The following is a 15,642-nucleotide window of genomic DNA, read 5'->3' on the forward strand; positions in this document are numbered from 1 at the left end:
GAATAAAAAAAACCTAAAATTAAGAAGCAGAATTGCATAATTTGCAGTCACAAACAGCAAGAGGAAATTAAGGCTAAAACTCCAGTTCATGAAAAAGTAAATCAGAAAATTTGAGTCTCAAAAACTGCCAAGGGAAAGCGGTTCATAGTGAGTCAAGCTGCTGCTGCAGATGAAAGCACAAATCCAGTTGCAAGTGAAGAATATTCAGCAATAGTCACCAGAGAATCTGAAGAGAAGAGGAACATATGTGCTGCTTGTCCTATAATTGTGAGAATTAGCAAAAAGCTGCATTGGAAGACATAGAGTCACACAGAAAAGAATCAGAAACCAGTGAAATAAACTCTGAAAACAGTGAAAGCAAATGACCTGTAGCCAAAAGGCTGTTAAGAGGGAGAATACCAAAAAGAGAATACATATCACCTGACTTGACTTATTTAGCATCAGTCTCTGAAAATTAAGAATCAAATGTGGAAGTCTTTGATTTGAGAAATTTCTACCAGTTCATTTTTGAGGAAGAACCATCCTGAACTCAATTAAAAAAGACAGTTTTTTGGGCTGAATTTTGAAAACTGAACAAAGAAGTACATTTATAATAGTTTTTACTTTGGTTTTGCATCCTAGGTGTCTGTATGACGATCATAGTGATGCATACCACCTGGGGGAGCACGGAGTTGGGGTAGGTGCTACAGATGGCTTCGGTCCGGGGACAAATTAATAGATTTATCGAGTCAAGCAAGCCCATTGCTAACCACATTGGACCCATCCACCTAATTTGAGGAGGCTTCCTACCAATATTTATCTATTTTCAATGTAAAACACGGTATGTGTCAACTTGACAGTGAGGATTAGGTTATTCTACTTATAGGTCCTGACAAATCGCACACAGATCGTTATGACTAACTCTGCGAGAAATATTATAGACAGTGTAGGGATTACCATCACTGTACTTTGCAAGTCAGTCCCTAGAGTAAGGGCATATGACACTCTTCTTTACCCACCAGTAGGGGATCTGAGCCATTATACTCACCTTCGCCTTACTTTGGTTGTTTTTAAACTTGACACAGGTTCCATATTCCCAATAAAGGTCTGACTGCTGGTTCTCCCTAGTCAATTTTAACAACTCTATCTACCAATCCCACATTATTGCACTCACCACCAGCAAACAACTCTAATAGATCTCCGGCAAGAGCCCCCTTGAGGGGCCCGTCAGGCATTGCAGTGCTGGCCTGACGAGGAGCAAAGCCTGATGATGAAGCGTGTCACCGAAAGGTGAGTGAGGGCCCTTGTTCCTAGTGTTGAACACTTGTAGGGACCAGCTGACTCCTCCCCAAATTGGTAGCGAGGATCCGCATCCCCGTGGAACTGTGCATCTGTCTTTTTTGTTATATGTATGGGAATATTATGCACAGGACTAGATAAATCCCCCACACAACCACCCCTTATTTTGTTTTTTCTTTGTGACATAGCTCCTTTAGCCATGTTTTTAGACACATTGGGCCAGATGTAGCAAGCCTTTTGCGCCCCGCAAACTGCGAAAAATGCAGTTTGCGAGGCGCAAAAGGCCAAAAGCGATGCACAACCGCAAATTGCGAGTCGGTACCGACTCGCAATTTGTGGCTGCGACTCGCAAATAGGAAGGGGTGTTCCCTTCCTATTTGCGACCGCATCGCCATGCAGAGTTGCTTTGGGACTGCAAATGCGGTCGCAAACCAACTCGCAGTTACCCCTTCCCCTTTGTGAATGCCCCAAAAAATAATTTTTCAGAGCAGGCAGTGGTCCTATGGACCACTGCCTACTCCGAAAAAAACGAAACTAAATTGTTTTGGTATTTTTTCTTTTTGCAGCTCGTTTTCCTTTAAGGAAAACGGGCTGCAAAGAGAAAAAAAAAACTGCTTTATTTAAAAGCAGTCACGGACATGGTGGTCTGCTGTCTCCAGCAGGCCACCATCCCTGTGAGTGCCTAGACTCGCTATGGGGTCGCAAACTGCGACCCACCTCATAAATATTCATGAGGTGGGTCTTTGCGACCCCATAGCGAGTCGCAGAAAGTGTCTGAGACACCTTTCTGCATCTCGTATTGCGAGTTGCAATTTGCGAGTCGCTGGGACTCGCAAATTGCAAGTCGCAATTGTTTACTTACCTACATCTTGCCCCTAATTATAGCAACTAGGCCTTCTGTTTGTGCACTTTAGCCCACTTGCATTTTATTCAGCTTCATTTCATTATTTTAGCATAGGCCACATTTGCGGTGCTGTTTTATTTTCTTCATCTAGTTGTTCTTTCACCTAGGAAAGCATTGCGTTTCCAGCAAGACATTCTTTTCAGCCAGATAGAGTTGCCAGCAAGTGGTACACTGTGTCTCCACTATTCACAGAAACATACACGTCCTTACGTGGGAACATTTTCTCAGAGCATCAGCTGTTTTATTATAAAAACGCTTCTCAGTCCCATTCACGTTAGAGGGAGTTTCCAGCCAGATGACCACAACTACACGCTGATTGCCTTTGCTACACCTGCCTGTTTAGACTACCCGATCCCTTGCCTACATGGGGATGGTGTCTTTCTAGACAACAGGCTTCCTTGTTCAGGTATGGGGCATGATGTCTTCCTGGGGGGACACCTGAATGGCAGATTAGGGCTTATCAGGCTGTGCTCTAACATAGCTTAGGTAGGAACTACATATAGTACTCCTAGTGACAGTGGGGCAGGACTTTTTCTGCGTGTCATTCTTCTTGTCACCATTTTGCTTCTAGCGTGTTTCATCATCCTAGTTATTGCAATTCATGCCATTTTATCCTAGATGTAGCTAACTCAATCAATACCTATTGAACTATTCTCTGCCTCTGTTTATCTTTGCATATGTGGGACTAAGGTAACTGAGAAAAAAGGATGAGATCTGATCAACCACGATTTCCCTGGGAAGTTATTCCTGCCATGTGCCCAGTTGCAATCTGCCCAAGAGCAATCATCCTTGCTCTTGGGCAGAGTTGAGAAGCTGCTAGTTAGCCGGAAACCCAGATTAGGGCGACAGTTGTCACATGATGTGGAATTGGACTCAGTTCCCCACAATTCAGGTGATTCTGCCGCCCGAATCCAGCAGCCTCATTAGGATTATGAGAGCCTACACGACAATAGGGTATTTAATTCAATAAACTGAGGCCCATATTTGTACTCTGTTTGCGCCGGATTTGCGTCGTTACTTTTGACACAAATCCGGCGCAAACCTAACTCCATAATTACACTTTGGTGCTAGACCTGTCTAGTGCCAAATATATGAAGTTCGAGTCATTTTGTTACCGTGGCAACCTACCTTTCATCAATGAGATGCAAGGCAGGCGTACCCGGCCAAAAAATGACAAAAAGGCATTTGCGCCTTATTTATACTCCCGTGAAAAAATGACACACGGGAGGAGGAGGGCCTTAAAAAATGGCTCTGAACTTGTTTAGAGTCATTTTTTAATTGGGCAGGGGGACATGACTCCTGTCTTTGCTAAGACAGTAGTCATTTCCACGGGGGTTGTGCTACAAAAAATGACACTAGTCAGGTTAGAGTCATTCTTTCTTGCACAACCCCCAGTCTTCCCTAGCACCTCCGCTGCCCGGTTAACGTCAATTATTTTGATGCTAACCAGGCCGCAGTGCCAGCTACCGTCATTCATTAATTATGACGCCTGGCTGGCGCGTTGGAATGGCAGTAGCCGGCGTTAAACTTTTGCTAGCACAGGTTTGCATCAAAAAGTATAAATATGGGCCTGAATATTTGAAGGAATTGAAGATCGATACCTGATTTTGTGCCTGTTTTAGAAATGAGGTTCCCTGTCTTATTTTTGGTTTTGCCTAGTAGGAGGAGGGCTACCTGCAGAGAAAGGTGCTGCAAAATATTTTGTGTGGTTTTTATCGATAATGATAATGATAATCTTACCTGGCCTGTTACTGTGGTGAATTTCTCCAGTTGGTTAACACATAGGGGTAGATCGATCATATGCATTCTTATTAGATGACTATATTAGCATATGAATGTTAAGAACTGTTTTGTTTGCACATTTCCACCTTCCTCGGGTTGCAGAGGGTGCAACCTATGCTCAGTTGTCCCAATTACATGCATTCTCATGTAATGTTTTTTTTAGCATTTCCCATGGTAGCCAAATTCTGGTGCCATATCTTTCAGACTTCAACACTTCATTGGACGAACTTTCTGCATCTGAAGGTCCTCTATACTGTATAACATTTTGTAAATATTTAAAAGTGATTGCACAACTTAACTTGAAAACTAATCAAACTAATTATGGGTTGTATGCAGTTCAATTGAGGAGAAGCATGAGTTATTGAGGAATACAATGAGAAGGTTTAAAAATATCATCATCTTTTTAGATGCTTTCAACTCATTGTGTGTTTCCTTTCCCTCTATGTTACCTACACAAAAGCGGGTTACGAGTCAACCACCTCAAGGTTGGTTTAATCATGCCTGTACTGCTGCCCATAAAAGTGTTAATGTGGCATTAACAAAATATCTGCAAGTTTAGGGCCAGATTCGTAGTGCTAGGAAAGCATATAAGGACCCACTGGAGTCCAGGAACCCAGAGATTAGAATGAATGCAGACCTCGAAATGGCAGGCTCCCTTAAAGGTAGATCCACCTTTTGGAAGGTGTTAGCCATCCTTTTTTCTAAGACTATCAAAGGACCAAGGTTGCATCCTACGATAAAGCATTTTGCCAAAACATTTCACCATGCCTGCCTTTTATCTTGCTCCATCAGAGGTGACAAGGTTGTTGTTGATCAGGGTGCTGATTTTTTTTTTAGCTAATCTTTTAGCATCAATTACACTGTTCTTGCTATCAAAAGAAGCTAATGCACAAAGGCTTCAGGTCTGGATTGAAGGGCTTATTTACAAGCCCCGTGTGCCACCGGAGCACCACTTTTTTGATGCTCCTTTGGCGCACACTGCAGCGCCATATCTACAAGGCCATGTAAAGCCACTCTTTGTGATACTGAATGAGGCAACGCAGAGCAAGTCGCTGCATTGCCTCATACTGCGTTAGGAAGGCGTGAATGGGAATTACGGTGGGTGTTCTCACGTAACATCCATGGCATTTGGCACATTCCCAGATTCACAAGATTTCGTAAACCTGGGAATGTGTCTAAAGCCTACGCCTCCCCAGAGGAGGCACATGGGAGGCGCAATGAGGAGAAATAGCTTTATTTTTCCAAGTTTGTTCCTCTTTCTATGTGTGCCGCATTCTACAGCACATACAGAAGGAGGAAACGGTGTACAGAAGGTGCACCTTCCTGCACAAAAATAATCATCCCTACAACGCAAGCACGCTTGCACCACAGGGGTGCCTACTTTGGTGCAGGGCAGCCCATTGTGGGGGAAAGGACAGGAATGCGCTGCATCTCTTAGATATGGCTCATTATAGCAGGAATCCTTGAGGCACTGCCCTGGGCCAAAACCTCATAAATGAGCCTCAGAGTTCCTACGGATCTCTTTAGGGGAATCTATCCCTCTGGGTCCCTTGATTACAAACGTGATAAGAGCGACTATAGCAGACGCCTTAATCCCCTCCTCGGGAAAGGCAATTGTGGTTCCTATTTTTAATACAGGAGATAGAAATCTCTTAGGATGTTATCAGCCTATATCATGATTAGATAGCATTTTTAACATTTTGGGAAGAATTTTACTTTCTAAATTAGAAGACTGGGTTTTTGAGAATAAGGCACAGTGCAGTTTGGCTTTCGGCCAAGCACAGGCACAGTTGAGCAGTGCCACAGCCTCCACCTCATTATTGGACCATATGTCAATGCAAGGAGAGGGGATATCCATCTGGTGTCTATGGACCCTCCTGTGCTTTTGACGCAGCACATCGATCATAACTGTGTCATTATAGGGACAATGGGTATTGATAACACTGTGAATTATCTGCTGCAGCCCATACGTTGGGGCTCTTCGGCTAAAAAATGTTTATGTCACAAAGGGTGAACTTTACCCAAATATTACATCTGCTCGAGGTGTCCGCCAGGGTTGTGTGTTGGCCCTCTCTTTGTTTTTACTGTATATTCATGGTCTATACAAGCATGTCTGCCAGGTAAGCAACAATTTGCCCCATCTAGGGAACTGCTCTGTCCCAGTACTTTTGTATGCGGACAACGTGGTTTTAATAGCAAGAACTGCTATTGGGTTGCAAATCTTATTGGATGCATTTAGTTCTTGTATAAATTATGTGGGTTTAAAAATAAATGTGAATAAAACTCATATGAGTCATGGACCCAAGAATACTAAAACAAACTTTTTTAATTAACAAAACTGTGGTGGTCAAAGTAGGCAAGTTCACTTATTTGGGTACCCTTTTTGACTTTGCATTAAATTTTGACCCACTATGTAAATTTGGGGCGCACCGTATGCAAAGGGCAATCAACTCTGCCCTTTGTTTGCTTCTAGACTGGGACATAAACTGATTAGGGAAATTCGACATATTTATAAGAGCAATTGTCTGCTATGGTCAAGTGGTCTGGGGGTGCTCAAGTGCTAGCAGGCTGCAAAGGGTGGAAAACAAATATCTGTGTAGGGTACTTGCTGCCCCTCAATCATTCTCCATCTTTATGGGTCATATAGAGGGTGGGCAGGAGTATTTGGAGGATGTAATCAAACTTAGCACCCTGCTGCTTTGATTGAGGGTTCGGTGAATCCAGAAGTGAGTGCATTGTGGGAGATTTTTGCTGATTACCTATCTTTAGATAATGTGACTGCCATAGAAGGTTAGAATGGGATCAAAATTAGGCCTGGGCACCAAAGGAAAAAGTGGCCCATGTAGGAAAGTGCTCCTTTTGGACATGTTGACCTCCCCTTTTTGCTTGGTATTTAATGCAATTTTGACTGAAAGTGCACTTGGTTCCTGCTAACCAGGTCCCCATTGCCACATATATTTTTCTAAAACTGTACAATTGTTCCCTGATTGGCAATAGCTTTGCCCCCCCCCCCATAAGTCCCAATTAAATAGTATCCCTGGTACCTAGGGCATGTGTACCGAAGAGGGTCCCGAAGGGCTGAGCATGTATTGTGCCACCCTCAAGGTCCCCTCACCTATCACATGCAGACCGCCATTGCAGCCTGTGGGGCATATTTATAATCCGCTAGAGCCACCTTGCGTCACATTAGCATCATTATTTTTTACGTTAATGTGGCCAAATGAGGCCGAAATCCCCACGCCGTATTTACAGAGTGGCGCAATGCATGCATTGCACCACTCTGTAACCCTTTGCGCTACATTATGCCTGCGCCAGGCATGATGTATGCAAAGGTGGCGTTCCCCCAGTAAGGAGACGGAAAAAGTGGCGCAAGGAAATCTATGAGATTTCCTTCCGCCATTGTTTTGGGCACTTTTAACACCTGCTCAGAGCAGACTTTAAAAGGGGGATTCCATCATTTAGAATGGGCCCCTATGTACTCTGCAGGAGTAGCGCCAACATTTTGGCGCTACTCCTGCACAGTACGTCAATAGCGTCACATTGAATGATGCTATTGCCCCCTACCCTGTGCCATGGTGCGCCATATTCTAAATATTGCGCACACATGGTGGGATTAGAGGGGCGCTAGGGGGTGCAGGGAAAGTGGCGCTGCACTCGGTGCAGCACCACTTTCCATAAATCTGCCCCTGTGTGGCTTGGCACACAGCTGCAAGTGAAAACACAGCTGTGTGCCATGTCCCCTAAACGCTGCATGCAATATATGTAAGTCACCCCTACAGCAGACCTTACAGCCCTAAGGCAGGGTGCATTACATTGCATGTGAGGACATATCTGCACAAACAGATATGCCCCTGCTATGTCTTTGTCAATTCTTACACATAATGAGTGAGCAGGTAAGTCATTCTAAATACATATGCTGGACACGGATCAATACGAGTTCTCCAGCTACACATCAGCTTCACTGAAAATAGGGATGTTTGGTATCAAACATCTCATATTAATATCCCCTCACTGATGCCAGTGATGTATTTATTAATACATGCACCCAGAGGGCATCTTAGAGGTGCCTCCTGAAAACCTACCAACTGCCTGTGCGGGGACTAACTAGTTTTAGCAAACCTGCCACCACCAGACATAAGTTGGACCTCCTGTGGTGAGAACCTGTGCTCTCGGGTGGTCAATCACAAAGCCTGCTCTAGGAGAGGTGTTTACACACACCACCCAAGAGTATGACCCATAAATCTGCATTCCAAGATTCCAAGGCAGGGGGCTTCAAAGAGGCCCACTGCCCTTGGTATGCAGATCTGGCTTCACTCAAAGGGGAGCTGCCGACCCCCTGCCACAGGACCCATTTGGCAACCAGACATATGGAAATGTAGTATTCAGGGAGCTGTGTCCACCCACAGGTTAGTACCACCTTTAAGGTGAACAGCCTAATGTAGACACAACTTTTAGAAATCTGCCCCTTAGTGTTGGCAGATTTAGGAACTGAGGGACAGGGTTATGCCCACTTCCCACAGGAAGTAGTCATATAGGAGGGGTAGTGACCCCAAGGGTAAGTAGCGCATTGGCTACTACCCTGCAGCCCCTAAAATTCCCCTAAATGCAATAGTTAGGGTAGCCCCTGGCACGAGAAAAGCAAATTCCTGCTGACCTAAGAAGAAGAAGAACACTGAAGGGCCGCGAAAACAAAGGAAGAAGCACCTGTCCTGGACCCAGCCCTGCCGGCCTGTCTGCTGCTCCAGTCAAAGAGCACCAAAGTTGACTCATCCTGCAGCTGTTGTACTTTCAAAGCCTGGGAGGACTGCCTGCCTTCAGCAAAGACCCAGGAACTCCTGTGGAGCGGTGGAGCTGCTTCCCTTCATCTTGCAGGCACCCCAAGACAAACTGTGAGGACGTCAGACCTCCTAAAAACCCGACACCTGAAAGCACCACTGCACCCATGCTGCACAGCCGAATTGAAGTGGACCAACGATGCCAGCATTGTTCCCCAGCCCTCCAGAGATAAACCCACCTGGACTTGTCCACTGTGGACCCCTCAACATCGCCTGCAGACTCTGCACACAGGCCCCCTCAACCACGAGTGCTTCGGTGGAGAAAACCAGATGCCTCAAAGCACACCTGTACCTGTCACTCCTGGCCTGTGGAGAAGAGGACCCCATGTCCCTGGACATCTCAAGTGTGGAATTCCCTTGTTGGTTCCCTACGACTGGATCCCCAATCCTCACCTGCAGCATATATTCGACCGGATAATCCCCAGTGAGTAACATTAGGCATCCAGCTCCTTACAACACCTCTGCACCATGCGCACCAGTGCCGCCCCTGGTGTGACCTGTTGGTGTGGTCCTGACCCTTGCCCAGTAATTACCTAAAGTCCAGAAGATTGGCATTGTAAGTCGCTGTGCTATACCTGTTTTGCCATCTTTGTTTTTCCTCCATAAGATAAAATTGCAGCTTCCAAAACGTGTTTACTTTTCAAAATTTTAAAGATTTTTCTTGCAAAAAGTACTTATCTGAATGCATTGATTCTGGTGCCAAAACATCTATAAAGATAGTTGTTATTTTTGTAAATTGGTGTGGATCTCCTTCTTGAGTTGTGTGTGTCATTTATTGACTGTGTGTGTATTTGCAAATGTCTCACAATCCTCTCTCATAAGCCTAAGGCTGCTTAAAAACACTACCCCTAAAAGAGCACCTTGGGATTGCTAGAACAAGCACCTGTCCACTAGTGAGGGAACCTCCGGACTCTTTGCACAATATCTCATTTTGATGTATCACAAAAAGAGCCAGCTTCCTTCAGTCCATACTTGAGGATAATTACTTTTCATAAAACGTTCCTTGGTCAGAATCAGGGGAGTTATTTTGCTCTCTCAAGTTCCTTTTCTCTTCCCCCCTTTTTGTCATTCTTCTCCATTCTGCATGTCTCACTTTTCCTTTTGTCTCCACACTGTGCCCCTCGCTCATTCCATTTTGTTACTCCCCTGCCTATTTTCCTTTCTCTTTCTCTTTTTGTCCCAGGATGAATGCTTTTCACAGTAATGTTGTCAAAAACAATTGTTTTCAGTTGTTAGAAAAGTTTATTTTTGTTTAATTTGGTTGTTAGCCTTATTTTGTTATTTTCTCTCAATGAAAAACAGTGGTACCCCAACGCAGTTTTGACGGTGACAAGCTGGAGACAAAAGTAGAGCCTCTTAAATGGCCGATATTTCCAATCTGACTCCTTGCACAACCCCCTTTCACTCCATCCGCACGCAACATTAGTGCCAGCTGAGATGCTCAAAAACAGCACCACCACTCCCTGAGGCCTCGCTGCCATGCTCAGTGACTCAGGATGGTGGAGACCCATCACATACTCTGCCTGTTCAGTTTGGTCCATTGTTCTACTGCACATGGCAATGAGCCACCCAGGGTCTGTACTTGGTCATACTATCATCAAGTCAAACATATGTTTATTTAGACCTAAATCTTTAAAACAAATTCTTAAAACACAATGGGCCACATTTACGAACTTCAGGTTTTGCGATTCGCAAATTGAAAGTCGTAGCGACTCGCAATTTGCGAGTTGCAAAACCTGATGCACAAAGTGTCAATGACACTGTTTGCAATACCCAATGGGGTCGAAATGACCTGCCCCATGAATATTCATGAGGTTGGTCACAATTTGCGACCCCATTGGTAATGGCCGTCCTCACAGGGATGGTGGCCTGCTGGAGACAGCAGAAAACCATGTCTGTGACTGCTTTTAAATAAAGCAGTTTATTTTTTCTAATGCAGCCCGTTTTCCTTTAAGTTTTCTTTTCTCATTTTTTCAGAGCAGGCAGTGGTCCGTGGGACCACTGTCTGCTCTGAAAAAATATTTTCGCTGCCATTCGCAAAGAGGGAAGGGGTCCCCCAGGGACCCCTTCCCGTTTGCAAATGGGTTAGCACCAGTTTGATACTGGTGCTAACTGTGATTGTCTTGCAACCGCATTTGTAGTCACAAAACAATCATACATGGGACTGCGACTCGCAATTAGGAAGGGGAACACGCTTTCCTAATTGCGACTCGCAAACACTTTTTGCGATTTGGTAAATAGATTACGGAATCGCAAAAATGGGTCTGTACATCCCAAATTGCATTTTCCATGTCACAAACGGCCCAATTTGCCATTTGCGACGTGGAAAATGTTTCGTACATGTGGCCCAATAACAAAATAAAAAGTCCAATGCAAACAATAATAACCGAGATATAAAATACAAGTAAATCACAACCCATTCAACAATAAAATCTATACATTCTAAAACATCGTTGTGTATTAAAGGCTAGCTAAATAATCTTAACTTAACTTTAAAAGAGTATCAACAGAAACTAAGAATCACCCCATGGCACACATCACATCTAGGAATCTCATATCAATCAGTAATTTAATTAATTGACCCCTATCCCTGATACCATACTTTAAAAAAAAAGGATTTAAAAAGATTTTCCTTTGTGCGTAAAAACCACAAGCAATTTACAAGGGCATGCATTGAATTCCCTTTTACATTAAGGTCACTTTGACAGATTCTCTCTTGATTTAGCAAGATATCATGATTCCCTGACCTTAAAACTTGGTTTAATCCTCACCGACATCTAACAATACTTTTGTGCATCTTAATACTCGATACTTGCTCCAGAGAGGGAATATACTGTAGTCTGACCTCTGCTCCTTGCCCGCAGCACCCTTTTGGGTTGTGTGCCAGCGGCCAGGGTGGCCCAAGAAAATATTGGGATTTTGTTTGCAGCTGGAAAAAAAACAGCTCACCAGCTGGCCTTTGCCACACACCCGTCTGGCAATGGCAGATCGCCCGCTCTGCCAACCCGACCCTGCCAACCCGACCCTGCTGCCATACTCTGGCTAGTGTATGTAAAGGCAGCTTTTAATAGCATGGGGCTCCCTGGGCTTTTCTCTAACCCTGAAAGTACAGGAAAACAGTCTAAGGATTTGGTTACAAATGTCTAAAAAGAGACTCACCCGAGGGCGTCATGTAACTTGAAGACTGGCTGTCATTATTGGCCAACTAAAGTAAAACCGGGCTTAGAATTCTATCTCTTATCTCCAATCCTCAGCATACATTTAATTTGGCTTGATTTTCTTTTGATATTATTGATTTTTTAGTGGCATTTCCTACGCAAGGTTCTTGGTTTATAGTTCTACCCAAGTGTCACTGTGACAGTTTTTGTGAACAAAGCTCACTCCATTTTACACTTTTTTGCACCTTATATAGGACCATTCAGAAATAATTTTTATTTGTCTGTCTGTATTTTATTGTGTGTGTTTTTATGGTTTGCTTTTTAAACAGAATAAAGCTGATTTGACTCACTGGCTCTATCGTCTACCGCCCAAAGAGCAATATTATTTTTAAATATTTTAAATACATCCATAGGAGCACTGTCCGGGCCAAGGGCCTTGCCATTTCACTCTTGTTAATAGTTGTAACTAAGACATGACAAGATATACCAATGTGTGCAGTCACTAGAGCCTCTGGCCCCACCCACTTCAACAACAGGAGCATCAGAAGAAGGCAACTCTGACGGAGCCAAGAGTGATTCACCCGCCTTTATGTGGAATTAAGGCTTCCGGGACAAAGGGGTATATTTATGAGAGGCTTGAACTGCCGTTGCATCACTTGTAGAGACACCGCAGAGGTGCAGATCTCTCAACCATATCTATAAGGCCACGAGAAGTCACTTGATTGGCCTCATAAATATGGAGTAAGACAAGGAAGCGCAAGTCGCTGCGTTGCCTTACTCTGCGGTAGGGAGGCATTTCGTGGGCGTTGTGGTGGGTGTTTACAAGACCTTGTAAACCTGGGGATGCGCCAGAACCTTACGCCTCCATAGGTGAGACGCAATGAGGGGAAAGATCTATATTTTTTATTATTTTTTTTCTCTTTCTATGTGTCCTGCATTCTGCAGGACACATATAACAAGCATTTTCAATGCAACCGGGCTCGCATTTGCTCGAGTTGGAGCTATTTGCGTTGTAAACTCCTAACCTAACTTTTCTTGCCACACAAGTTAAAAGAAAACAAACACAGCGCGATCGCACTATGTAAAATGCAGCGCAATTGCGATGAAATTGAAAACGAAAAAACGAAGCGTGATCGCGACATGTAAACCCCAGAGCTGCGGGGAAAATTAACAGATAAAGTAGTCCAGAAACCAGGCTCAAAACATCGAGTCTCGTATGTTTCTAGTAGTTTACTGGTGCTGTGTAGGTGGGCTAAACACCGGAAAAGGCATGATGTATGCATGCCTTTCACAAATGAAAGCAAGCAGATTTTAAAGAGCAAGCCCAGGAACCAATGAAAGAGACTGACGTGACCTGGGCGTGGTTTGAAGCCCAAAGAGAGATTACTTTATGGACGGAGTGCTTTGCGCTCACCCATAAAAAGGAAAATGCCTCCCAGGATTGTTTTTGTGCAGGAAGGGGCACCTTCCTGCACAAAACCAATCCTGCATGCAACACAGACGCCCTTGCACCGTGGTGGCAGGGTGACTGTATGAGAGGTAGGCAGCCAAAGCGGCGCCAGCACATTGGGAAAGACAGGAATGCGCTGTACCGCATCGATACTGCGCATTCCTGTCCTTTCCTTTTGACGCAAGGCAGACTTGCTGCGCTGCTCTGTGCTAAATTCTCGTAAATTAGTCCTGAGGAGTTTATGACCTTCAAAAAAGCATAATTCCTATTAGTGGCATCTGCTGCAATTAACTATACCCACACTTCCCCCTTTATAGACGTCAGACTATCCTGCAGCGGCTTTTAATAGCCCATTCTCCAAGCACAGACTTCAGCTTGTCTTCTGGGGTCTTTTTTTAGGACAGGCATGAGATTACTTTCTTCTGAAGAACAGACACATTCAAACCATCTTTTGGGATTAACCCTAGAGGGGCCGGTAGAGCTAGTCAGCAAAGACTTGTTCAAACAACAGAGCAAAATCATAAGAGCTCATTATTGTGTTGGCTACTGAGCCCCCATCTAAGCAGGTCAAACACTCTGCTTTATTCATAGAGAATAAATCAGATAATGGGAGTAGGACTTACCACTGATGCTTCAGCATCACCACTTTGTACTCTCCTGTTTATCCTCTGGTACCCACCTGTCTACCGCCCAAAGAGCAATATTATTTTTAAAAACATCCATAGGAGCACTGCCCGGGCCAAGGGCCTTGCCATTCCACTCTTGTTAATAGCTGTAACTAAGACACCACAAGATATACCAGTGCGTGCAGTCACCGGAGACTCTGGCTCCGCCCACATCAACAACAGGAGCATCAGAAGAAGCCACCTCCGACTGAGACTAAGAGTGATTCACCCGCCTGAATGTTGGAATCAAAGCTTCCAGGGCAGTGGTAGGGGCATCATTATAAATATGAGGGGTGTATTTATGAGAGGATTGCACTGCTGTTACGTCACATTTAGTGATGCCCCAGAGGCGCAGAACACTCAACCAGATTTATGAGGCCAATCAAAGCCACTTGAATGGCCTCATTAATATGGAGTAAGGAAAGGCAGCGGAAGCTGCTGCGTTGCCTTAGTCTGTGTTAGGGAGGCGTTCCATGGCTGTTGCGTTGGGTGTTCCCACGAACACCCATAGATTTAGACGCATCCCCAGATTTACAAGACCATGCAAACCTGGGGATTCGCCAAAACCTTACCCCTCCCAATGGGAGACGCAACGAGGGGACATATCTTTATTTTTCCTCATTTTTTTCTCTTTCTCTCACTGAATTCTGCAGCACACATATGAAGAGGAAAAAGCCTCCCAGGATTGTTTTTGTGCAGGAAGGTGCCCTTTCACCATAGTGGTAGGGTGCCTGCATTGGCACTAGGCAGCCAAAACTGCACCAGTGCATTAGGACAGACAGGAATGCGTTGTACCGCAAAGACACGGAGCATTCCTGCCCTGTCCTTTTGACGCAGGACAGCACAGCAAGTCTGCTCTGCGCCAAATTCTCGTAAATTAGGACTGAGGAGTTTATGATCTTAAAAAAAGCATAATTCCCATTAATGGCATCTGCTGCAATTAACTATACCCACACTTCCCCCTTTATAGACGTCAGTCTAGCCTGCAGCGGCTTTTATTAGCCCAGTCTCCAAGCACAGACTCCAGCTTGTTTTCTGGGGTCTTTTTTTTAGGACAGACATGAAATTACTTTCTTCTGAAGAACAGACACATTCAAACTGTCTTTTGTGATTAACCCTAGGGGGGGCAGTAGAGATACTCAGCAAAGACTTGATCAAACGACAGAGCAAAGTCTTAAGAACTCATTATTGTGTTGGCTACTGAGCCCTCATTTAAGCTGACCAAACCAGTGCTTAATTTGTGCTTGTTATTTCCGGTGCTGAGCACCGGCACTTATTTTTGAGGGCCGGGGCTTATTCTTTTTCATCAAGCATTTGCTGCGAGCAAAAGACACATATGGGAAAGACGGATGAAGGGAAAAACGAAAAAGCGTCACAAAGGGAGAAAGCAGAAAGCTGCTGGAGTGAGCTGAAGGGGCAGGGAGTAGCTTTAGATGGATTGAAGAGGCCCGAGATGGCCTCAGGATTACGCCGCCTGAGTATTCCGTACTCGCACATTTAATTGCAGCACTGCATGTTTAAGAGGTGGGCTTTCGGCACCGGCACCTTTTTATTTACAAATTAAGCACTG

This window comes from Pleurodeles waltl, chromosome 10 (assembly GCF_031143425.1).
Source record: "Pleurodeles waltl isolate 20211129_DDA chromosome 10, aPleWal1.hap1.20221129, whole genome shotgun sequence".
Classification (NCBI taxonomy): domain Eukaryota; kingdom Metazoa; phylum Chordata; class Amphibia; order Caudata; family Salamandridae; genus Pleurodeles; species Pleurodeles waltl.